Genomic DNA, 27,174 nt, shown 5'->3' on the forward strand with positions numbered 1-27,174 from the left:
CAGCCAAAAATCCTTCCACAATCTCAGGCAGGATGGCTCCCTTCCCTCACCCCGGCAATTCGTCTCCTTTTTCACTAAAGACTCAGGTTGTGACTCAAGCCGCACCCCCATTTCCTTTCTCGGGAGGGGGCGGGGAGAGAAGAGATGTATTACAACTCTAGTCTTCACAAGGCTATGCAGTTTACAAAGCGCTTGCATTTCCATCAACACCTCTGAGCTCCGGGAGTGCCACGTGAGGGAGGCATTCATTCATTCACCAAACATTTGCTCCGCCCGACCACACGTTATCGGGCGCTGGGTCTCACCCCACACCTCGGGAAGGGTGGGGTGCGCGCTCTCTGGAGCAGGTGCAGAGGATCAGGCTGCAGGACAACTCCTCGCTCAGTCCGGCTTTTCGAAGGCCCGTTTGGGGCCAATTGCCTCACCTTCGGGTTGTGCGCCCGAGCATGGCCGCGCGGCCTGGGCCTCCTCCTTGCTCCCAAAGGAGCAGTCACCACCTGCCCTGAAGGAAACCGCTAAGAGCAAGCTCTCTCCGCCGCCCTCGGGTCAGGGGTAAGATCAGGCGGCAGCTTAGGCTCCACTCGGCTCCTCCCCTTCCTCTCTTCAGTTCTGACGCGGCCGTAGAGGCGGCGGCAGCGGCGGCGAGTCCCGCGGCCCGAGTCGCACCCACCCGCTCGCCGAACCCCGACTTCCTCTTCCCTTCGAGCGTCATCAGAGCGCGTCAGAGTTGCCCAGGGCGGGGTGGTTGGAAAGGGAAAAAGAGGCCAGCGAAGGAAGCCTCGGAGCGGAAAGAAAAGGGCGGGGGGAGGAGAGCGGTTGCTAGGTGACTTGCGTCATCAGTCTGCGCCGCTTTCCTCCCGCCCCTCTCTCTGGAGTGAGGCGAGAGCCCCGCACAGAGCGAGGGAGACAGCGAGCTGAGCTCCGGGCGCTACCGCCACCGCCGCCGAGAGCGTGAGAGCGAGGGAGCATCCGAGAGACCCAGCCCCCGTGCACTGGCCGCCGCCGAGACCTCCGCCCTAACCTGGGCCAGCGGGAGCCGCCGCCACCCCTCTTCTCCCCCCCTCACCTTCCCGGCCGGCAGCGGCGGCGGCACACGCCGGAGCCCGAGCCCGAGCCGGAGCCGGCGGCTGGGGGGCAGGGAGGCGGCTACCTCGGGCCGGGACTAGTCAGCTGCTCCGCGGTGAGAGGACGCTGAGGAGGGGCCGGAGCTTCTGTCTCGTCCCGGCGCGCGGGGCGAGGGACCCCCAAGGTGTAGGGAGGGGGTCCCAGCCGCAGCGACACATGCGGGAGCCGGGAGCGGGGGCGGCGCCGAGCGGAGCCGGCCGGGTCCCCCACCTCGCCGCCGCCTCGGCCACCCTCCCGGGCCCGTAGCATCTCGCCTCGGAGTGTATGAGCCGGGGCCCCAAGCCCAGCAACCACCCCCCGGCCGGGGGGGCGGGGACCCCGATGTGAAGCGGCGGCCGGGGCGGCGGGGAGAGCAGGACCGGCGCGGCCGTCCTTTCCTTCTCTTCCCCTCCCCTCTGCCCCCTCGGGGGTCTTCTCCCTGGCCAGTCGCCGGCCCCCCGGCTCCTCGGCTGGACTCCGGGAGGAGTTCTTAGAGCCCCCTCCCCCGCCCCAGCCCCCAGGGCGGCGGGGCCGGGGGGGACCCGGGGGGCCGGCCGCAGCCTCCGCCTAGAGGAAACTTTATAAAGACAAAATCCGGAGCCTCTCAAACGTGACTGTCCCGGGAGAAGTGGCCCAGGACGGGCAGGAGACTCAGCCTGAAGAGACCCAGGAAGAGGAAAAGGAGGTAAGCGGGGCCGCCACCGCCTCTGCTCCAGCGGCGCGGAAGAGACCCGAGTGGCCGTCTGGTTTAGCGACACCAGCGCCGCTTCTTCCTCACGGACGCGCCGGAGTCTTCCGCAGCTGCCGCCTCGGTCCGAAGGAGGAAGGGAACCAACCCACTTTCTCAGCGCCCCGGCTCTTCTCTAAAGTGTGAGTGGCCCCGCGAAAGGGAGTGGAGGGGTGGAGAGTGGGAAGATGCCGGTGCGACCTCCGGGAGTTCTGTTTGCCAGGAGTGTCGGGAGTGTGCGGATGAGCGGCTGTATCCTGACTCCTCACTGCGGGGAGGAGGTATTGGGTAGTCCTGTGTTTTGTAACCTTTTAGCTCTTTGTACGTGTGATATGCAAGCTTACAGGTTTCTCTTAGAGGAGTTCTTTCTCCAGAGTGGACACTTGCACCTTTCTGGCCAGTGATTGGCAGAAGGAAATTGAGGAAGCCAGAACATATGTGCACACAAAGGACATCTCTGTAATATACCTTTTCCTGGTGCACCGGTGTGAACAGCGCAGTAGTTTTTGTTTCTGGGCAAATCTTATTTTGCTTCCCAAGTGGGAACCTCTTTTACCCTGGGAATCCTGAAAGTAAAATTCTTTTCTTTTTTGACAGTCTTCCTTGAGAGATTTTCCTCTTGGTACAAGAGTTTTTTACCTTCTCAGTTTCTGGGTTCGATTCCTGTGGGTCAGGAGGACACTGTAACAGATTTTAATTAGGAAATTCTCAGTTTTTATGAATCACAGCTAATTTGGAGGAGAGCATTTAGGACTTTAACCAGTTTATAGAAGTTGTTATATTTTTTCCTTTCCCAGATGCTTTGTATTTTTTTTTTAAATTTGAGTAGCATATGTCCTAATTGCTAGCGTTTTTATTTGGCAGAATGACTTGAGGCTTTGCGTGTTTGTGTTATCTTTACTTCTCTATCAAATGAGGAGAAACTTTTCATATTTAATTCTTTGAAGAATGATTTTTTTCCTTCCCTTATTTTAAAGGCGAAGTCTATAAAATCTTTGATTTGTGATTTAGGTATCTTCTCAGAGTGCCAAATTAGGATGCAGGAAAGCAGTTAACATTTCGTATATTTATACAGACCTTAAGGGTTAGGCATAGGGTGGAATTTTATATAAAGAACATAAGCAGTACTATTTGAGAATTAGGGTCCCTCTAGACAACTGTGTGGGCTCGCTGTTCCTGAAGCCACTGCTGAGAGAAGCTTTGTGGGAATGAATGTAAGCATAGGGTTATCTATGGTAACTTTTCTATTCAGGATCTTGATTAAATGTATTTAAAACTTTCTGAAACACTGTTTTCATCCTGAACTTTTTCTCCTTTGAAGTTATGAGTTCTACACGTTTGTTAGCCCCTAAACTATGTAACAATTTGTGTATTTATCAAAAACCTGTCCCTTAAAAGTTCCAAGACACATCCAGAGTTTGTGTTTTGCGAAATGCTGGAACAAGCTGGAGTTTGTCTTTTCCTGGTTTTATAGATTTTGATTGTTCCTCTTTACCATCATCTTTCCTGACTCTGTCTGGCTTAGAATAATTTCTTCAATCCCTTTGATCACTTTTCCCTCCTCTGGAACTTCTGTTTTGTGTTTCTTTAGTGCTTTGTTCTTGTTGTGCTTTTGTAAGGAACCTTAAATTCTGTCTATTTTAAATGGGTACTGACATGCACATATTAAGCAGTGGATGTAATGTTAGATGTGGAATCAAAAACAAATGTCGTTGGATTTGTTGTCTTATTTTATGACCTTGAGGAAGTCATGTATCCCGTGTTTCACAAAGATAGGAGGAAGAGAAATCTAGTCTAGCTTGGCTGTTTTCTGGGGAGGAAGGGAGGACAAACCAACAAACTATAATTTGAGTATAGGTTGTACTCCATCAAAGTTGCTTGCTAACTTGAAGACTTACTTTTTATTGCTTTGACTGTAGATTGGTTAAAAATCATGGTAATGTTTTTATTGCATATTTGGGTAGCAAAGAAACAAAGTATTTGGGGCCCTGCCTTTGAGATGCTTTTACTTGTGGGTGGCAGAGGCAATGAAACAAATTGTACGAAATTGTAGGAAAGGGCGAATGGACCAGTATTTATCAGTGACTGCTGTATGTCAGATACTGTGTTTGGTACCTTATAAGTGTAAATGTATTTGTCCATTTTTCATTAGGGAAATGTTGATGTTGGACTGTACAGAATTGGAGTGTCTGAGCTAACTCTGGAAGGGTCTCTTTTAGGAAGAAAAGAGCAGGTGGAGACAAAGTGTTTAAGACTTGGAATTGGAGGGTGTGAGGGACAAATGTAATTAGGAAGTTAGCGTGATGGAAATACAGAGGGAGGCTGTTGACTAGGCTTAGGGTCAGTTTGTGTTTGTGTAGATCCCTGTTTATAGCCTGAAGCAGCAATTGAGAACAGTGTTTCTGGGAGGATGGTTTTAGATGATTGAGGAGAAATTGTATTTTAGGCCAAGAGGCATTAGATCTGGATTAAGATTTTGTTTTTCTAGGGAACCAGCATTTTTACACCATGGTCATCAAAAAGCTGTACAGATGGAGGAGTGAAAAAGAAGATGCTTCTGATATTTTGGAATGATGTTAGTAGTTTCTTGTAAAAAATAATTCAGAAATTGGGCAGTTCACTTTGTTTTCAACATTAAATTTTAGGGTGAAAGTTGGATGCTGAAGCAATCTCAACACAGTAAAATAGTTAAACTAATGAATGATATGCCGAAAATGTAGAGTTGGGAGTCATTTTCAAAGTATTAAGGTTTCCTGAGAGTGCTGCTGGAGAGTAAAGTGCTGAAAAGTGAGTAGTTTTACTTGGGGGGCAGGGGAAGGGGAATCTGTTAAAGTTAGCAAAGACATAGTAGGAAGAGAGAATGGAGGAGACTCTCTCTAAAACAGAAGTTTTAAAAGTGGATAAGATTTGAGGTTGAAAATGGAGGAACAGCCTTTAAACATGGCTACCGGTTCAGTCGTAGGGTGAATGATTCTATATTTTTGAAACAGCTAATAAGCTTTTTGTAGAGTTTATACGTCCCTTGAGGTTAAGTTCAGAAGAATATATAGGATTTCACTGATAAGGTACTTATACACAGAAGGACAGATTTGTGTCACCAAGTTCACGTTTTTAAAGTTTGTCCTGCACTATTATCCTAAGTTTGGTCTTTAACGTGATGAAGTGAGGCTAAAAATAGCTGGCAGAGAAGGCTGCTTCCCCTGCTCACAGTTGGTGTGTGTCTTTGTGTCCCATACAATGGAGGGGATATCCCTGTGTTGGCACAGCAGTGCTGAAAATGCCTTTTTTTTTTTTTAAACTTTTTACTAAAGAACAAAACAGCTTGGCACTTACAAAAATTCAGACATCTTTGAAGCATGAAACACTGGAAAACTGTCTTTTTTTGTGGTGAAACCTGTAGCTAATGTGCATTTAGTGTTGACTCTGACAAGGATTAAGGATTGAGAAGTAGGGAATATATATATCCACACTTTTTTGTGTTGCTTAGTTCAAATTTACCACCTTCCTGGTAGCTTCTTTGGCCTCTTAAGAGTGATAATTCCAATGGCAGAACCCTCTGGGGAAGAGATATTTAGACAGGGAGCTAGATTTAGGGTGATTCTAGGATGAGGATACAGGAACTGGAGTATATGCTATATGGGTGCTTTCTGTCTTCACCCTCTACTTTCCACGACATTTTTTTATGCAGGTAAAACCATGTTTAGATGAACTTAAAGGACAGCCTTTTTGGGTTAACATGTCTTACTAGTCAAGACAGTGGGAGAGATGGGACTCTGATAGTGGGGAATGGTAACTTATGCACTTTGCCTTGGCAACTTTGGGATTGATATGGGATGATTAAAGAGCCTTGGGGATGTGTGTTTGTGTTTGTGTGTTTTAGCAGTAGATAACCCCAAAGCCCACACTTAGGCTAGCAGTGACCCAATTCATAGACTTTGGAGATGGTTCTTGGAGAAGTCTTGTGTTGTCTCTGACATCTCATTATGTAGAGGAGAGGTTGGCAAACTTTTTTTTGTAAAGGGCCAGTTAATAAATATTTTAGATTTTGTGAACCATATGATCTCTGTCACAAAGATTCAATTCTGCTTTTGTAGTGTGAAAGCAGCCGTAGACAGTATATAAGCTAAAGAGTGTGGCTGTGTTCCAGTAAAACATTATACATAAAAACAGGAGGTATGAGCCAGCCCTGATGGCCTAGCGGTTGAAGTTTGGCGTGCTTCGGTTTGGCGGCTCTAGGTGCGGAACCACACCACTTGTCTGTCAGTAGCCATGCTGTAGTGGTGGCTCACATAGAAGAACTAGAAGGACTTACAGCTAGAATATACAACTGTGTATTGGGTCTTTGGAGAGGTAAAAAGAAAAAAAAGAAAGATTGGCAACAGATGTTAGCTCAGGGTGAATCTTTCCCAGCAAAAAAAAAAAAAAAAAACACCCAAAAAAGCCCAGGAGGTAGGTTGGGTTTGGCCTGTAATTTATGGCCACCCCCGCCCCCCCCCAGGTGTAGACAACTGCCAAGTTCACCAACACAGAGTATGAACTTCATTCCATTAAAAAGCTGGGTGGTCTCTGTTTTCTAAATGTGATGAGTCCCCTGGAGGCTGTCTTAAAATGATTCTGCATAAAGCATAAGTCTATTGTTCAAGATACTTTTGCCTCCATAGTGATGAAAACTTTGGATTGAAGAGCAGGGGAATACAGCTTTGCTGTATTCTAAAGGGTAAATGTAGTGTGGATTAATTTGTTTCTTAAGTGAATCTATCTCAAATGTGTTGTTTAGAAAGGATAATTCACTTTGTGCAATTTTACATTATAGCTAACGTCAAAACGTTTGTTTCGTACGTCGACAAATACCTGCACTGGATGATGGTATCCTGGTTTTGTAAATCTTATTTATCTCAGGATTTCTCTGTTTATGGGAGGGGAGGGAGTTTCTTTTGCAAGTGATCACTTTTTAGTTATTTTTAAACATGCTCTTACTTTATGTAGTATTTCTGCACATATAATTGGTACTTCAATTCCTCTTTAAAAAAAAGAGTCTATATATCTGACAATTTTAGTATACCTTTTAGAAGGTCACTATAAAGTTAATTCTCTTATTCATTAGGAGAGAGTTCTTTCCTTGTTCTTTAAAAATCTTCCTTTTAATTTTTGCCTTTTCTAGTTATTTTATCATTGTCTCAAGCTTAAGGACGGGTATCGATGTAAAAGATACAAAGTGTTCATCTCATATCTGCAAATATTCCAAATAGTAGAAATATTTTGTATTGGTGACACTTTCGGCAGACCAGGGAAAAAGGTGTATTCGTTCTTGTTAAGCAAAGCTGAATTGTCTTTACAAACAAATGAGTAAAGTTGCTTTCAAATAATGCCTTCTTTAAACCTTTCTACTTTGAGGCTTTTTTCCACTAAGTGTAGACCAGTGTATCTTATGCCTTAATGTACTTTTAGACTTTTGCTACTTTCTCATGGTACCTCATTGATACTTTATTATGATACCTTTCACAGCATGTTTAGAGTGTATTTTCTAAATGTATGTGACATTTCCTGGACACTATAGGATATATATTTCCTAATAGTGTTACTTTTCCACATACGTATATTTAAAATTTCCTCCTATTCCACCTTCAGAATTCTGAAATATTTGAGGGAACATCTGTACTTAATCTGGATATTGAACAAACTGATGTATAACAATTTTTCTAATACATTCCTTTAAAATTTTCAAGTAACACTTGATTTCTCTAAAACAGTAAGCTAGTACAAGAAAATATGAGAGCCTATATTTGTGTTGTATTATCTTGCAGTGCCAGTAGTTGAAAAATAATAAGCAAAAATGCACAAGAGACCATATTGCTTGAGTATCTTATGTTTTGCTCTTTTCACAACACCTAAGGGATAGCTAGTAGATCAGTTAGGTATTGTGTAGTTTCTGTTGGCTATGCTCTGTCGCCTCTGCCCTTTCTTTCCAGCTGAAAAATAGCTGCTGGAAGTCTGGGTGGCTTTAGGAAGGAGATAGTATGTGCTGTGATGTGTGTCTGGGTGTACATGTATCTAGGGTATTGTGCTAGGTGCTCTTTTCTGCATGACTGCCCTGGACTTTAGGAGATAATGAAAGATATAGTACAAATTTTTTTTGGTGAGGAAGATTGGCCCTGAGCTAACACCTGTTACCAATCTTCCTCTTTTTGCTTGAGGAAGATTGTTCCTGAGCTAACAGCTGTGCCAGTCCTCCTCCACTTTGTATGTAGGATGCCGCCACAGCATGGCTTGATGAGCAGTACACAGGTCTGTGCCCAGGATCCCAACCCGTGAATCACGGGCCACCGAAGGGGAGTGTGAGAACTTAACCACTATGCCACTGGGCTGGCCCTGCAAAATGTTTTTAATGTCACTTAGACTTTCCTCTGAGAGGAACATTGTTGGATAAGATACTATATTTTCTTCTGACTTTTTCATTTCACAGCATCCTAAATGAACCCATGAATGTATGTTAGTGCCAAATGTGAAGTCTCAAGGTAAGTTGCTGGTTTGTTTTGGAAGAATGTCTGTATCTTGTCAGACTTTTAGGATGGCATATTTTTTAAGGCAGTGTAAAAGGTAATAATAGACCTTTGCATGACATCCTCTAGGTCTGAGAAGCAGTCGCTTCACTAATGATAGTGAGTAATTTATACTATCTAATGATTGGTAATATTATGCATACCTGGCGCTAGCAGTATGCTGTTAATTCATTTCTCATTTACCTAATAAAATACATTCATACTATGGAGGCAGAAGACTCACTAGTTAGGCGGTACATTTCTTAGCTACATGGCCTTGGACAAGCTGCTTATCCTGATACCAGCTTCATCACCTGTTGATGGGGGAAAACCATGTCCCTCACAGGGTTCTTGTTAAGGTTAAATGAGATAATATAAAAGAGCTGTAAAACTCTTAGTCCAGTCCTGGCACGTAGTAATGTGACCCATTACTGTTAATTTATTAAGTGAAAGATCTTTTAAAGTGTGATGTAGACAGAGGCTACAGTCCGGGTTTATATTGCCCATCTTTTAAATTAGCCCTTGAGTTTGACAAATAATACTGAAGTAATTCTGCAGTGTTTTCAAAAGCGTCTGAGCTGGTGTATGATTCATTAACATTTTATTAAAAAATCTTAAAAACTAGAGAAATTGCACAACTGCTGTGCTTATTATTTATAAAAAAGAAAGACTAATTTGAACATAACTGGAATTTGAATTCATCTCCAAACACCTCAGTAATGCTTAGATCAGAGAGGACTCTTTTTTGAATAATTTACTGATTATCTCAGAAATTGACTATGGTTTAAATTGTCCATTTAGAAATATCAGGATGTAATTCAGTTATGAAGTCTTTTAACTCTCCATCTCTTTAGCCCTTGAGAATAAAAAGCTTTAGAAAAATGAAGAAGTTTAACAAGTTTTAGCTGTATCATTATATCTCAAATTAAGTTTGAAGGAATTTTAATTAGATGATTCTGTTTTAACTAGATTTTAGTTTTCTCCGTTTCCTAAAATGATCAGACAGTATGTGTGTTTGATATTCCCTTTTCATGCTTAGGATTTATTAAATACAAGATGAGTTTTCAGAAGTAACTTTTCCTTCAAGCTTGGCTTAATCAGTGTTCCATTGGCTAATATAAGAAATAAATGCATCTTGATCAATTTTGTATTTGGAAAGTATTTCTATTTTGAGAACAATTTGGCTATGCCTTTATAGCCTGTTTATTTAATAGAACTGAATATTTAAGATAAGTATATAAAAAAATCCAAAGGCAGAAAGAAAGAAAAGATTGAGCTGTATTTCTTAGCACTGATTATCTTGCCAGCTCTTGTCCTCATTGTCTAACTTCTTTTTTTAAAATTTATTTCTTTATTGTGGTCATAATAGTTTGTAACATTGTGAAATTTCAGTTGTACATTATTATTTGTCAGACACTATATAAGTGTGCCCCTTCACTCCTTGTGCACCACCCCCCACCCCGTAACCACTAAACTGTTTTCTTTGTCCGTAAGTTTGTTTATGTTCCACAAGTCAGTGAAATCATATGGTGTTTGTCTTTCTCTGTCTGGCTCATTTCACTTAACATAATACCCTCAAGGTCCATCCATGTGGTTGTGGATGGGACGATTTTGTCTTTTTTATGGCTAAGTAGTATTCCATTGTGTGTGTGTGTGTGTGTGTGTGTGTGTATATATATATATATACTATATATTCCATTGTATATATATATATACTTCTTTATCCAATCATTGGTCAGTGGGCACTTGGGTTGCTTCCATGTCTTGGCTATTGTGAATAGTGCTGCAGTGAACATAGGGGTGCATAAGCCTCTCTGTATTGTTAGTTTCAATCTCACGTCTTTTAAGGAAAGTTTGCTTTAGATTTTGGGTAAATGCAGAAATTAGATTGCCTAATATATTAGTGGATCTTTGGTTAAATGGTTAATTTAATGAATATTCTAGTTTTAGAAAGTTTAGTATTTTAAATAATTTCTTTGTTGGTAATTGGAGTTATGTTTCTTTCCATTTCAGAGATTTTCAAAAAAGAATTTTATAATTATGAGTAGGTTACTGGGTAGGTAGACGAAGAGCATAGTCTCTTTAGTGAGTTTAATTTCTTCCTGCTTATTTATTACGTATGTAATACCAGAAAGTTATATAAATAAATATGTGGGTCATCCTTTTTCTTTTGCGTAATTGGTAATTTCTTAATTGACTACTATGTGAATTTGATAATATAAACTTTGGAATGCTGCTGTAATGATTGGGGAACCTTTTTCTATATTGAGTATTACACAGGTAGAATTTTTTTCATTAGAGAAATATTAAAATTTTACCTTAATAGATTAGAAATTTAGAGCAGGAAACACAAAATTTCAGACTTCTGTAAAGACCATTTATTAGGAGAGGAGACAAAGGATGTACAGAGGAGGGGAAAGGCAGATACCAGGGAGGATGGCTCCGGAAGTTTTGAGGTCAGTCTTAGTCAGAGGTCACACCCTGTTATTTCTTTGGGTTGGGGACGTGGGGTGTTACCACTTGTTATCTACCACCCTTTGAAATGTCTGTTAGATGATTGACTCTAGTTCCTAGCTTTTCAACATCTGGATTCTTTAAACCATTGAAGTTTTAATCTGTATGGGATAATCAGTATATCCTAGGGTGGGAAAATTTCCACAGTACCTGTTAGGGACAGACGAAGGGTTTTTGAGTACATTGGAGTTTCTTTTTTGTTTTGTTTTGTTGTCTTTTTCCCTCATTGGCCACATTTCCCTAGCTTTGCCTAAGAGGGATGCTTATAATTCTATATGTGTGACATAGTTGGAAGGCAAGCTTTGGTGTGGATAGACCCAAGTTCCAGCTGTGCTGCTGTGTGACCTTGGGCAAGTTATTTATTCTATGTGTGTTTACTGTAAAACTGGGATGATAATAATAGTACCTACCTCTCTCATAGGATAGTTAAGAGGATTGAGTGAGATGGTACATCACAATGTCTGTCTCAGACTTAGCACTCAATAAATGTTAGCTGTTGCAATAGTAATAAATATTACAATATTACGTTATTGTTATGTCTGTGAGATTGCTGGTTTTTTGAATGGTGAAGGCATTTGTGATCTTTGCTTCTGAATATGTCGCTATTTTGAGTACTGTCTTTATTCAGCAGCAGATATTTACTGAACACCTGCTGTGTTGATCCAAGTGAACTAAACAAAAATCCCTGCCCTCTTGAAAGTTACATTCTGATTTGGCGAGACAGAATACACAAAGCAAAATAGTGAGCCATCACTCTGTGAAATTTGGTGTTTGGCTTTGTACGTCTAAGCCTCTGTTAACCAGCCCTCTCAGTCTTCAGCTTTAGATCTTTTTTGTTGCTGTGCTTGAGAGTGTTTAGTGGCAGGAGCCCCCTAAAAGCGTAGAACTAGTCTCATTGTCTTCAGCTACAGCTCTGTCTTATTTTTAAGGCAGTCTTCTACTCCTCATCATTTCCTTGATCTACTACTTAAATTGACTGCCACGAAACTTTCCTTTCAGTCCCAAACTTCTGTTTCACATTATTTATAGAAGTGTTGCTCCCCCTTAGCTTACCAACTTTTGCTCCTCCATGTCATTTCTTAAGAGAGGGGATACTAGAAACCTTTTTTAAGAAGTATTCCCTGACTAATCTAACTGTATACTTTTCCTTAACCTATTTTGTATTTCCCCATTCTGTGTGTTAGTAACTGAGATATTTAAGTTGCTTATTCTGTCTTTTTTTTTTTAAAAAAAATGTTTTTCTTGTCTCTTTAATTAAATTGTAAACCTTTTTGTGTCAGCAACCACTTTTTTATTCTGAGGCTTAGCTTCCTTACTTGAAAAAAAGATAATACCTACCTCACAGTGATGTTCTGAGATTTGAGAGAGAGAATGAATGTGTGAGAAGGGTCCTGAGCTAAATCCTTAATAAATCGTAGTTTCTTTCCTTTGAACCACTCTAGTTCCTGAAGTTGGTATTGGACAGTCAGTGCTTAGAAAATACTTGTTAATATATCCTAAATTGAGGTTGGGAGTCTTTTAATTTAACTGCCACTTGTGTGAATAATTTCAGTTTTTACTTCCAGATAAGGTTCAAAATATTACTTTTCAAGTGTCAGATGATAAAGGCTGAGGCTTTAATAAGAGATGGCATAACAGTGATCAGGAGCAGGGACTCAAGCCACCATTGTGTGGTTTCAAAGCAGCCTACTGCACTTATTGGTTGTGTGACTTTTGGCAAGTTAACTCTCTTGGCCTCGGTTTCTTTATTTGTAAGACGGGAGGAAATAATAACTGCTTCATGGATACTATGTTGTTAGATTAAATGAGATAATAAGTGAGAAGCACAGAACCATGCCTGGCATATAACAGTGGCCCCAGGGGACATTTGGCAATATCTGGAGATGTTTTTGATGGTCACAACTGGGAGGAGGTGTGTCTGTGGGACGTACTATTAGTATCTAGTGGGTAGAGGCAAGGTATAAACAATATACAGGACAGCACCCCACAACAAAAGATTATCTGGTCCAAAATGTCAATAGTGCCAAGGTTGGGAAACTCTGCTCTATAATTAAGCTCTCTGTCATTTGATATTTTCTTCGTATAAGGTGCTTTGCCAGTTAGATTCTGTATAAATAGTGATTATTGATAAAGATAGGTCATAGACATGGATAGGCCTCATTTAACTTTTTTGTTTTTGAGGAAGATTAACCCTGAGCTAACATCCGCCGCCAATCCTCCTCTTTTTGCTGAGGAAGAGTGGTCCTGAGCTAACATCTGTGCCCATCCTCCTCCATTTTATACATGGGATGCCTGCCACAGCATGGCTTGATAAGCAGTGCATAGGTCCATGCCCAGGATCTGAACTGGCGAATCCTGGGCTGCCAAAGCCAAGTGCGCAAACCCAATTGCTACACCACTGGGCCTCATTTAACATTTTACAAAACAGACATAAAGGAAAATTAATAGATTTCATAATTTTTTTTTAAAGATTATAGGGCAATTACTCCAAAAGTAATCTAAAAATGCTTATACTTATTCAGAAATTAGGAAAGGTTTCCAGGTGGATTTTACTAATTTGGTTTTTTAAAATGGCAAACTGTTCAGGTGAAGTGTAGGGGGCTTATGAGATGTGAGTGCCGTGATGTGTAAATATTCATAAAGTGAGATATACACTGATAAAAAAAAGCAGATATCAAGGTTACTGGAATGATCTATTGGGAGAAACCTGGGATCGTGTCTGATTTTCATCTCTTCTCTCATGCTTTTTTTCATTACTCACCAAGTCATGGGCTCTTTAACTTAGGACCTCTTTTTTTCTCTCTCTTCAGTTTTTCTCACTGTTTAAAATTGAACCCCTACCATTCTCTGTCCATTTCAGGAGTTCCTAAATTGATTTCTTTGTTTCTATTCTTTATATTCCTACCTGAATTGACACTTTGTTTAAGGGAGAGCCTTTCTAGTCCAGAATCAATCTAGTTCCAACCTTCCTGCACTATCCCTTTATTTCTGGGAGAGAGTTAAGTGCTAATGCCCTAAGGCTGGAGCTGGAATGAACTAACTTATCTCCTATGCAGTGTTACTTGTGTACCATCTTTGGGAGAATTGGGAAAATGGTAAATCACATCATTTTCTGTGTTTTGTAGTTCAGATGATTTCCTTCACTTGTATCTAAAGATGAGGTACATCCATTTATATATAGCATGTTTGTAGTTTAATGCATATTTCTGTGTGTGTATGTGTACATGTGTATACTTTGATGTATATTTGTCTCTGTACCTTGCTATTTCCTCTGCCTGAAGTATTCTTTTCCTTTCGTTTGCGAAACATTTTCTCTCTTAAGACCCTACTTAAATAATCATCTCCTCCAGGAAGCCTGTCTTGATTAATCTAAGTAGAGTTGTTTTTTCTTCTGGTTACCCACAGTATCTGTGTGGCTTTATAGCACTTAACTTTGTATTTGTACAAAGTGCTTATAGTTATTTGTATTTTTCTCTTTTACTGGTCTGTCTCTTTTTTCAGGGCAAGGGTGTGCCTTACTCATCTTTTCAGTTAATATCTCCTCCCCTCAAGTGCCTAACGTTTCCTGCCACAGAGTAGGCATACAGTATGTTAACAAATGAATGGAAGAGAGCAAAAAAAGCTGGGAAGTTTTTTAATAGGCTCTACAAGAGAAGGACATTATCTTGTCACCTTTGTTTCCAAGTGCTTAGTGTAGTGCCTGTCCGTAGGTATTCAACAAATATTTATTGAAGGAATTAGAAGCCAATTCCAGTAGTTGATAGAGATTTTGTGTGAACTTTTTTCTTCATTTCTAGGAAGCATATCCTAGAAGTAGATACAGCCTACATATTTGGTACATTTGATGGGTTAAGTCGACTTTCCTTTTCTTGACTCAGTAATGAGACTTTTGATCTAACAAAAACTTCCTGAAAGATGCTTTTGGTTAATTTTTTTTCCGCCTTTGGGCCCATTCTGGTGTTGATTTTGTTGGAAGGATGAATGTATAATATGAGTCTTATACCATGGGTGAGCTGTCGTTAAGTAAAAGTGTTGAATAAGGTCTCTGGTCTCCTCTGTACATTTGGGCTCAGCAGAGTGAGTATGTGTTTACTCTCAAGTGTGGATGACTGAGGCTAGTGAAGCAAGGGAGGGAAACAAGGCAATTGGAGATGAGGAAGTTGCCTACTGGGTCTTTTTTTCTTTTGATGATGATTTATTTTTACCTCAGAACCCCCAGTTATTTATAAAGAATTAGATGGAAGGGAGAGGGGTGTGAATCTAGAAGGTAAGAGTATAGATTTGGTAATTTGATAAATTAATAATTTGATAATCATTGTTTTGATCATTATTACCGCTTATTGAATGTTAACTATGTCAGACACTCTGCTGAAGATTTTTAAATGCATTATTTAATGTATTCCTCACAGCAGTCCCTCTGACATAGGTACTAATAAGCTTGTTTTATGGCAGGAGAAAGATTCAGAGAGTTTTCCAAGAACATATAACTTGAAATTTGAACTCACAGAACTGGGATTCAAATCCAGATCCATCTGACTATGTGGTCTATGCTTTTAATCACTATGCATGCTGCCTCTTAAGTTTCAGTGGTGTTTTCTTTTGAAAATGAGAAGTCATCAGCTGTATGAGATAGGAAGGAAACTGATAGGGTTTCATCCTATACTGGTGTTAGAAGGAAGAAAATTAACAGACTCGTGGAGAAGCAATTCCCATGTTTATGTCCTTATACAAAATAATTGTGAAATTTAAGCCTGTAATTTGAACTGACTTGTACTAACCTGCATTTTTTATTAAATTTAGTCTTGCTCTTGGTATCACCATCAGGACAGGTGTCCCAGATACATCTTCAGCAGAAGTCTGTCCAGCAAAATCTGTCTAAAAGATGGTGGAGCAAAGTGATTGTTATAAATAATTTTTTTCTGTGTGTAAAATGTGTTTGTAGTTAGAGTTAAATCTTTTGAAAGAGATTCTTGTTTAAGGGATGAGCCTGAGAAATAGATTATTTAGTATTTGAAGACCTATCAACTCTTTGAGATTTGGTGTATATTTTTTACTTACAGCACATCTCAGTGTGGACTTAGCTACATTTCAAGTGCTCACTAGCTAGTGGCTACCATACTGGATAGTGCAAATGTAGATTATGAACTTCTTTTTTCTATTAGAATAGCATGTGGATTCCACAAGAAATTGCCTTTGACAATGTTTGACTCTCTAATAGGGCTTTAGTGTTTCAGAATGGTTTCTGTAGTTGAGATACAAAGTTTTTTGTTTATAAAGGTAAATGTGTTTTTATATATTTTTTCTCATTAAACAAGTAATGTCGTTGAAAATTAGGAAAAATCTGTATAAGAGAATACAAATTGGCCTTACTTCCTCAATCCAAAGGTAACAAATGTTAAACTTTTGTTGAATTTCTCCTTTGTGAATATTTCATTTTAAATCAAAGGGAAGATAGATTCCTTTTTTGTCTTAATTTCTTCCTCTTCATATTCAGACATTTGTTAAGTATTATTAACAATTATTTTGCCTCGTTGCTTAAATTTGTTCGTTCTGTGTCCCAGGCTATATCCTACTCTGTGAGTGGTGCACTCTGGGGCACTATAATCTGAATTCTGCTCCCTGGGTTGGGGTTAACAATAAAAGCCCTCATGGCTTTTATGTACTCATTGCTAAACTACTATAGTTGCTTTCCATTTTTTCTGCCTGCAATCTTTTACACCACCCCCCCCCCCAGCTTTTTTTGTTATCTAAAGATCACTCAAATACCAGAAAATTTACACTTTTGAAGTGTTCAATGTAGTGGATTTTAGTATAGTCATGAAGTTTTGCAGACATCACTACTATCTAATTCTGCAACATTTTCATCACTCCCCAAAAAAACCCCATGCCCATTAGCAGTCATTTCCCATTTCCCCTTCCCCCAGTTCCCTGAGAACCATAAATCTATTTTTGTCTCTCTGGATTTGCCTATTTTGGACATTTCATCTAAATGGAATCATAGAATATATGGCCTTTTGTTTGCTTATTTCACTTAGCATAATGTTTTTAAGATTCTTCCATGTTGTACCATGTGCCAGTGCTTCTTTTTTTTTTTTTTTTTTACAGCTGAATAGTATTCCATGATATGGGGATACCACATTTTATTTATCTGTTCATCAGTTGAGTTGTTTCCAGTTGTTGGCTGTTATGAATAATCCCTCAACTTCTGAGATCAATTCATTCTCCAAGAACATTACTTTGATCACATCATCCCTTATTCTTATCCAAACTTTCAGTGGCTCCCTATTACTTATGCAACATAAGAGAAAAAACTTAGTTTGCATGAAAAGTCTTATGAAGTGTGACCTCGAGCTACTTTCTTTTCCAATCTTCTTTTCCATTGTGGTGTTCTTTGCTATTGCTAAAATATGTGTTACATATGAATGATAGATTATACAGTGTAGATAAATTTGTCAATTAAATTCATTTAAAAAAGATCTAAATTTTTAAGAATGAAGATCTACATTGACAAACCAAGGGAAAAAAATATATAAAGTCTGGAGAATTTTAGAAAGACAAGTGTTAGAGTAAAGAGAAACACAGTGAAACGAAGAAAGATTTTTTTTTCTGGATTTGTCTGTAGTGTCAGAGACCTATTCATTTTCATATAATGTGAAAAAACACCTCATTTGAATCAGCCTTTGGTACATGGAACTCATTCAAATCATTCATTTTCTGGTTAATGTTATTAGCAGTTTGTTTTTCTGGGGCCTCAGTTTTTTTCCCTTATCCAAATAGAGTCAGTCTTTTTCTTCTTTTGACATGTCTGAAACAGTAAAAATGAAATATTTTTACGTAGACTTAAAACAATATTTCCTGAATGTCTTTACGCACTTGTGTGCGCACACACATGCACACATAGACACATACACAAACAAATGCAAGTGTATAATGGTATTCTTTCAAAAATTTTGCAGAAAAGAGAGCATGGTATATAGACTTTGTTTTATTTATTTCACAGTATATCTTAGAAATCTTTTCATAATTGAACATTGAGAACTATCTCATTTTTTTTCTGCAGGATAATTTCTCCAAAGTGAAATTACTGAATCAAAAAGTGTGTCCACTTGCAATTTCATTACCTATACTTTTAAGCATAGAAAAAGAGATAAGGGAATATAACTGGGAAAAAAATGAAACTATGGATTTTTTGGACTTTGTTTATAGAAGAGAAAATGGAGGATCAGAAATTTTATGTAATTACTCATGGTTGTGCCACCAATGCAGGGGTGTGGGGGGGGGTCAGGATGCTAATCCATGTGTTTCTGATTTTAAATAAGCGCCTGCCCTTTCTGTTATATCCATATTGTAGTTGATGAGCAAAAAGGGAGAGAAGTCATGCCAACTTCTTTTTGGAGAGAAATAATAGAATTCCAGACTTTATTTTCTGGATCAGTACTTTAAGAAGCTTTACATTCTGAAGACTCTAAGTATGCTTTTCAATTTCTGAAAGAACCATTTCTGATATTAAAAAAGTATCATGAAATGACAGTAAATAAAACACTCTAGGGTGAATTTGAATGAAGTAGAAAGAGATCCCAATACATATAGGTATTTATCAAAGGCAGCATTTCAAATTGGTGGGAGAAAAAGATAGATGATTTGGTAATTTATGTTGCAACAACTTTCTAACCATTTGGAAAGAAAGCTGCTCATTGCTTTACTCTATACATAAAAAACCAATTTAAAAATGGAAACAAAAAATAACGTAAAATGACTTTCTAAGGTTAGCTTTTTTATTAAATAGATTGAACTCAGTGATAGTCATGAAAACTTCATTTTTTCCCCCCATCTAACTGTATTTTGAATTTTCCTGATTGTCCCTTAATATCATCTTGGGTCAGTCTCATAGCTTTTCCACTATTTTTTAGTTACAGAAAGTCTAATTCCGCTCTTGTCCCTTATTTGGCTTGGCCTGTGGTTGAAGGAATCTGTAGTCCTCTTTCATAGTCCTCCTCCCCATTGTTGGGATTGTAAATTCATGCAGCCTTTTTGGAGAGCTCTTTGACAATATCTATGAAAATAAAGTGCGTATGCCCTTTGAATCAGCAGTTATACTTCTGAGAATTTAGTACCACAGATAGACTCATACAACTTTACTGGAAAGGTGAGTCTTAGGGATGAAAGTTCTTTGTTCTGGTAGAAATTCAGCAAAGCCATACTCTCTTTGTAACTTAGTGTTTATTAACAAGAGAGCTGTTAAACTAAAGGAGAGCTGTTCCAACTATTCCAGCGAAATAGTGAGATATGTTATAATTTTACTACTGGATGTTTAAGTTGTTCTCAGTTTTTTTTGTAAGTATTAAAAAATTGCTGCAGTGAACATCTTTGTGTATATGCTACCCATTTATGAGCGTTGAGAATGTTTCTTTTTTCTTTTTTTTTTTTTGGAGGAAGATTAGCCCTGAGCTAACATCTGCTGCCAATCCTCCTCTTTTTGCCGAGGAAGACTGGCCCTGAGCTAACATCCATGCCTATCTTCCTCTACTTTATATGTGGGACACCTACTCCAGCATGGCTTGACAAGCGGTGCATAGGTCCATACCTGGGATCCAAACTGGTGAACCCTGAGCCACTGAAGCAGAACGTGCTGTGCCACCGAGGATGTTTCTTAATGGCTGTATTTAGGAAGGTCATCTCCTTTAGCTTTTTTTTTCTTGCTCATATTTCAAGGAGCACGGGAGACCTCAGTTTAAATCACAGCTAACTGCCTAAATGAGGGTGTGATGTACAACAAGCCCTTTAATCTTCCAGGTCTGCAGATCTGGGCCTCTCAGGCTGCCATTTTACAGCAGTCACCAATGGACTCTTCGTTGTTGACCACTTTCACATTCTTGACCATCCTGTAGGGAGTGTGTTCAGTAAGGGTGCTGTTGGTATTTTGGATAAGACAACCCATTGGTGAGATAGTTCTATGCTTTCCTGGTCCCCTACCCTATTGTGATATCATTGTGTCACAATTGTGTATAATTACTGATTCGTAAAGCAACTTAAACAGTTATTGAGGGGGTGGTACTGTTCCTTGTTGAAACTGCTGTTGTAAAAAATTTTGACAGGAATTATATAAGATTATTTGTGATTTTTATTGACTTCTTTTATCTCTTCATTCTTTTAACAAGTAGCGATGGTAGCTTAAGTTACTTAACTCCTATAATCTACTCTAGAACACCATTTTGTTTATTACCCCTATGAAAGTCTGGGTCAATAGGAATAGTTTCTTCACAGATACATTAATAATCTGATATGATATAAAAACAGGACTATTTTCTGATTTGCCAGCTTTGTTTTATTTAATTAATGGTTTTACTTTTTTTTTCAAACTCAGAGAAAAATTACAAAAATATTACAAAGAATTCCAAATATTACAAAGAATATACCCTTCATCCAGGTCCCCCAATTGTTAACATCTTACACAATGACAGTGCAGTGATCAAAATCAGGAAATTAACATTGATATAATACCGTTATCTAATTTCCAGGCTTTATTCCGATTTCACCAGTTATCTCACTACTGTCCTTTCTCTGGTCCACTATCCAATGCAAAATCACATGTTGTGTATTAGTTTTCTTTAATGTGAGACAATTCTACAGTCTTTCTTTGTCTTTCATGACTATTATACTTTGAAGAATAAAGACCAGTAATTTTGTAGAATGTCCCATAATTTGAATTTGTGTGGTTTCCCCATGACTCAGTTAATGTTAAGCATTTTTGGTGACGAATACTGTAGAAGTGATATTGTGAATTTTGTTGTGAGGCACGTGATACTGATTTGTACAATTACCAGTGATATTAACTTTGTTTACTTGGTTAAGGTGATAGCAGTTCGGTTTGTCAGCTGTAGTTGTGCTTCTCCTTTGTAATAGTAAGTATCCAACAGGAAGATACTTTGTGACCAGGTAATTATCTTATTTCTCATCATACTCTAACTCTCTAGTTTTAACTTTCAGTTCCTAGATATTTGAGCTTTTAAGCAAGGCATTAGAACCCCATGTTTTTAGACTGTGTTGTTTGGGCACCATAGAATTCATTTATACTGTCTATTAATTTATCTTGAATTTATCTATAAGTTATCTTTACCAGTGGTTCTTAAAGTGTGGTCCCCTACCAGTAATAGTGTCAACCTCACATTGGAACTAATTAGAAATGTAAACGTCTCAGGACCTACCCAGGGGAAGCAGTCTGATTGAACAAGTCGGCCAGGTGATCCTGATGCACGTTACTTGAGAAACATTGCTGTGTACATTTCTATTAGTTGTTTCAGATTGTTGGTGGAGATAGGGAATAAGAGTGCCAATTTATTTATCGGCTGTGTTATATTACCTGTTTTACCTAGCTCTTAGAGGTAATGAGATATTTTGAAGAAATGTGTTCGTAATTAAACTCTGTAAAATTTTTTGCTCATTTATAGATATTATTTTATAGCATGTTGATTGACACAGTATTTTAATTAATACTACTTGATTTTAAACTTGAAAAATTTACATTTTAGACCATTTGTCAAAACAACTTCTGGTAGTCATGTATTATTTAAGTGTAGAATTCACTGGTGTTAATTATAGTCATAATACTGTACAACCATCACCACTATCTATTTCTGAAGCTTTTCCATTTCCCCAAACAGAAACTCTGTACCCATTAAACAGTAACTTTTCATTCTCCATCCCCCAACCCTGACTCCGGCCACTGGTAACTGCTAATTTACTATTTGTCTCTATGATTTTGTCCATTCTAGATAACTCATGTAAGTGGAATCATAGAATATTTGTCCTTTTGTGTCTGGCTTATTTCACTTAACATAATGTTTTCAGGGTCCGTCCATGTTGTGGCATATGTCAGAACTTAGTCCTTTTTATGGCTGAAGAATAGTCCATTGTATGTATGTACCATATTTTGTTTGTCTATTCATTTGCTGATGGATATTTGGGTTTTTTCACCTTTTGGCTATTGTGAATAATAAGACTGTAATGAACATTGGTGTATAAGTATCTGAGTCCCTTTTTTTAAAACTCTTTTCGGTATATTCCTAGGAAGGGGATTGCAGGATCATATGGTAACTCTACGTTTAGCTTTTTGAGGAACTACCAAACTATTTTCCACAGTGGCTACACCATTATACATTGCCACCAACAGTGTGTGAGGGTTTGTTTCTCCACGTTCTTGCCAGTGCTTATTTTCCTTTTTTTAAAAAAAATTTATTTAAAAATTAAAAAAAATTATAGCCATTCTAGTAGATATGAAGTAGTATCTCATTGTAGTTTTGATTTACATTTCCCTAATGATTAATGATGTTAAGCATTTTTTCATGGCTTTATTGGCCATTTATAGATCTTCTTTGGAGAAATATCTATTCAAATCCTTTGCCTATTTCTAAATTGACTTGTTTGTCTTTTTGTTGTTGTGTTGTAGGAATTCTTTATATATTCTGGGTAGTAAACTCTTATTAGATATGTGGTTTACAATTATTTTCACCCATTTGCTGGGTTGTCTTTTTACTTTCTTGATGATGTCTTTTGATGCACAAAAGATTTTAGTTTTGATTAAGTCCAATTTATCTGTTTTTTCTTTTGTTGCCTGGACTTTGGTATCATGTCTAAAAATCCATTGCTGTGATCATGGTGGTCCAAGATCATGAAGATTTATTCCTGTGTTTTTGTGCAAGTTTTGTGATTTTAGCTTTTATATCTAGATTGTTGATCCATTTTTAATTAACTTTTGTATATGGTGTGAGGCAGGGGTCAACTTCATTCTTTTGTATGTGGAAATCCAGTTGTCTCTAGCACTATTTGTTGAAGAGACTATTCCTTCTCCATTGAATGGACTTGGTACCCTTATTGAAAGTCACTTGGCCACAAATGTGTGGTTTAATATATGGACTCTCAATTCTGTTCCATTGGTGTGTATGTCCATCCTTATGTATCACAGTGTTTTGAACATTTCTCGTGCTGTTTTTTTACTTAAAAAAATACAACCTCTTTATGCACTTTAAGTGCTATTTTTATCTGTAATTAATAAAACTAAAATTATGAGTAACGTTAAACATTTAAAATACCAGTTAGTAAATTCTAAAGAAAGAAATTTAGTATTGTGTGATGGGTACTCTCCTGGGCTTCTGTGGAAAGCATGAGGGTGCACAAGATTTGTTTCTGTTCTCTAACAACTTACAATTCAGTCACTAACTTAAAAAGTACTATACTTTTGCTTTGCCATTCTATTTTTTGTGTGAGTCGAACGTTATGATGTCCTCAGGAAGTAAGTGTAGGATATGAGATGCCTATCCCTGTTGCAGCAAAATTGGAATGTTTAGCTATTATAGTAGCACTTCTTTTGCTTTTATAGTATGTATCTTTACTCTTAATAAGCACTCAGTTTTACTACTGTCCTTATCTTTATATAATTTGCTGCTGTTATATTCTGCAGCTCATTTCTTAGAGAATGATTCTGTTTTAGTTTTTATAAAAGACTATTTAAGCTATTGTAACTCTGAAGTTTGCCTTCTGCTGTATATTTTTAGCCATCCATCTGCAAATGTTGCGAAACAGTGTATCACTGAATCTTCCTTGGGCAAATTTATATTCTGATGCTGAGACTTGTTCACTGTGTGTTGTGCATATAGTGTGATGGGCTATTGTAATGTGAACTTACAGGGTGATTTTTTAATAGTTGATAGGGATGTTCTCAAGAATGTGCTGTTCTTGCAGGAATTTAATTATGTTCATCTTTAGTTAATCTTGCCTAGAACAGCCCTATGTGATAGAAATATAATTTGAGCCACATATATAATTTAAAAATCTCTAGTAGCCTCATTACAAAAAGTAAAAAAGAAAGGCTAAATTAATTTTAATATATTTTACTTAACCTGATGCATCCAAAATATTATCATTGTTACATATAATTGATATAAAAATATTGAGGTATTTTACATTTTTTTGTACCAATTCTTGGAAACTTGGGAAATATTTTATATCTCAATTTGGCCATTAAATTTCTTCAGAAATACTTGGTCTTTGTTTAGATTTTATAAAATTTATGGTTGAAAAAATAAATTCACATACCTAAGTTGTTTCAAACATACTTATGTCTTTCAGTATCTGAATTAAGTACCAAAACATAATTTTCTTTTCTGTGCAACCAAATTCATAAAATTGCTTCATTTATTTTAGTAGAATTCATTAGACTTGAAGCAAAAGCTTGTTTTCAAAACTGTGCTACTCAAGCAAATTTGCTAAGTTTTATATCAACTCAGTATTGACATCAAATTCCAAAGGATATTGTGTAAGTTGAAAAGCAATTCTAAATTTAATCAATATCAACCAAGTGTTGTTTAACTATTTCTTGTCATTTTTGCAGCCAATTTGCATAACACTGTCCATTGTAATTAAAATCTTTTGTATATTGGTTCATGTTAATCAAAAAGTATAAAATCTTTATTACTGATTTATATTATGAAAACTTTCAACATAAATTTCCATACCTGTGTAACTAGGTCATAAATAAACTTTTTCTTTCTTTGGTGCTTCAGATTAAGCTTGTTTACATGTAGTGAGATACCAGTGAGAAAACATAAATACTGTCATTTTTGTCTTTGAATATTGAATATTGAAAAGTAGTCCTTTCTTGAATCAGAGTAAACGGTACAATAAATCTTTGTGAAATTCTTCCACTACTCAACCAATGAACAAAGGAGCACAAGATTATTAAATGTATTGTCTTCTATTTTTGGTAGCATTTTCACATACATACTTGACAGTTTTAACAACTTGATCATTTGCATGTACATATTTAACAATTTTAACAACTTAATCCATGACGCTTTTCATAGTCTGCTTTAGGAAGCTGAGCACAAATATTTAAATATTTTCAATGTGTATCACACAGTGGAACAAAGCAATAAGAGAAACATTAGTTTCTTCTTTTAAAATTCCAGTAAGTGTGGGTTTTTGACCTAACATAGCTGAGCTGTCTGTTGTGATAGAAACTAATTTTTTAATATATAGCTGAAATTCTTTGACAGATGTAAAAGATGAGAAAATACCTATGGTACAATTCTGATTTTTTTAAGCCACATATTGACATTTCTTAAATTTGTAAGCTCTTGCAAACAAAATGTACCTAAAGTTTTAATTTGGCATTGTCTCTTGTATCACATGGCTCATCTAAAACTAGAAGAAAGTAGTAATTTTTCAAATTTTGAGTCTCTTGATTTTTGATATTGTTAGGAGGGTCTTCCACAGAATGGGCAATTGTTTGGTAGCTTAATTAAAGATCTTCCACTTTTTGTAAAATATCCTTTTTAGTATTCTTCATAATTTTCTAACAAAACTTCTATAATTGAAATAGTTTCTTTACCATCTCTCCATCTAAATATGGTTTCTTTTCTTTGATGAAAGAGTTCAAGTCATTTTGTAGCTGTGCAGAGTAATAAGCCCAGACCTGTTAAAAATCATTTAAAAACATTTGTTGTGGGGCCAGCTCCGTGGCCAAGTGGTTAAGTTCACAGGCCTCGGTGGCCCAGGGTTCGGATCCTGGGCGTGGACATGGCACTGCTCGTCAGGCCTCGTTGAGGCGGCGTCCCACAAAAGATTGGCAACAGTTGTTAGCCCAGGTGCAAATCCTTAAAAAAAAGAAAAAAAGAAAAAGGTAAGATTGGCAACAGTTGTTAGCCCAGGTGCCAATCTTTAAAAAAAGAAATAAAAACATTTGTTGGACATTTAATTCTGGTATCAGGTGACTAATTTTGTTGCTCCTCTTTTGACTGTAAAGAGGAAACTTCTTATAAAATTCACTATGTATTTACTGAAAATGTCTCTTAATATTATCCAGTTTTTTATTTGAAATTTCTTTTTTTTTTTATGTAAGAAACTGCTTTTTTATTTTGCTCTGCCATGGCTAACTGTAATTGTCATTCATAGTAAAATTTGTGGAATACCTTCTTCCAGTCTTGCTTTACTAATCTGGTGGTAGTACTAGCTTTCTCATCTTCACTTGTGTCTGCATGGGTAGAGTGCCTTCATTTTAATTTAAAAATTTTGTCCATCTCTCCTCTCTGCTTTTGTCCATTTGTTTTTGAAGTTAAAGAAAATAGTTTAATTATATTCAAAGTAAATTAAAATTAAAAAATAAAATTAAAGTAAAAATTAAAATGAAAAAGTATCTCCATTCAGTTACTAATTATGATTTATGTAGGCATCCTTGCAACTTGTATTTGCAAAAAGATATTTAAGTAAATGCATTACTATTATTATGTTGGTGTGTAGAAAAAAATCATTCCAGCTGAATAGTTAATTGATACTGACTAGATCACTTGTAATACTAGGAATGACTTCACTATAGTCCTAAATGCACAGTATAATATGCAGTGCAGTGGTTATAATGAAATGTTGTACTACAAAAACAATAAAATTTTCTTTAGTAGACATTTTACATTGCTTCAGCTTTTGAATTTAGATAAAATTATTTGTAATTAAATAAATATTCAATTCCCCAGTAACACTAGTCACATTTCAAGTCTTCACTAGTCACATACAGCTAACTTCTAATGTATTAGAAATTAAACCTTTGATAGTTGATTATATACTGTACTTCCAGGTCTGGAAATTAAAACTTTGAGAGTTGATTAGATACTTGCTTAAAGTTTTTTGGTGACTTGAGACTAGGGATTATAGTCTTCTTTGATAATCTTAATGTCACAGAAGTAATACCAAGAGGACTTCTGAATCAAGAACCCTGGAAGGAGCTGCTTAGAGCTACTTGCGTTTTCTTTGTGACTTGCCTCATAGTTGTAGAGGATTAAAAAGAAACATTTCAAACATTGTTTTTGGATAAAAAGATATTTAGTAATCAAGCATTTGAATACACATTTTATTTGAAATCATGGCTTGTCCTCCTGTTGTTAGAATACTTGGAGAGTGGAAAAATGTATATATTCTAAAAACTATTTCAACATTTTGGTCAAAGACCAAAGAAAAGGGGAATAATTTTGTTTAAATGCTCTCTCGTAAATAAAGAATTAAGAACGTTTCATCTATAGAGATCTGTAGAGTTCTCATCAAGTTTATAACAGATCTTTAGATTAGGAAACTCAATTTCAGTTGACATGGATTGTGAAAAGATTGTCAATGGAGCTCAAATGTTTAGTATTCTGAGTTTGGATAAATATGGAAAACGTTTTATTAAGTATACCTCAACTCCTTTGTGGGTTTTTTTTTTTTTTGAGGAAGATTAGCCCTGAGCTAACATCTGCTACCAATCCT

General features: G+C 37.5%; 1 protein-coding gene across 5 annotated transcripts in view; it reads left to right on the forward strand.

The window, feature by feature from the left end:
* Nucleotides 1–848: 848 nt before the first annotated feature.
* FBXW7 (F-box and WD repeat domain containing 7) overlaps nt 849–27,174 on the forward strand; it is a 220,833-nt gene continuing 194,507 nt past the window's right edge. For 3 of the 5 annotated variants that reach the window (XR_011430113.1, XM_001501304.7, XM_070245821.1), the window contains exon 1: nt 849–1,974. The gene's annotated coding sequence lies outside the window, so the exon portion shown is untranslated. 5 annotated transcript variants of the gene reach the window in all.

The sequence above is a fragment of the Equus caballus genome, chromosome 2 (genome assembly GCF_041296265.1).
Source record: "Equus caballus isolate H_3958 breed thoroughbred chromosome 2, TB-T2T, whole genome shotgun sequence".
Classification (NCBI taxonomy): Eukaryota; Metazoa; Chordata; class Mammalia; order Perissodactyla; family Equidae; genus Equus; species Equus caballus.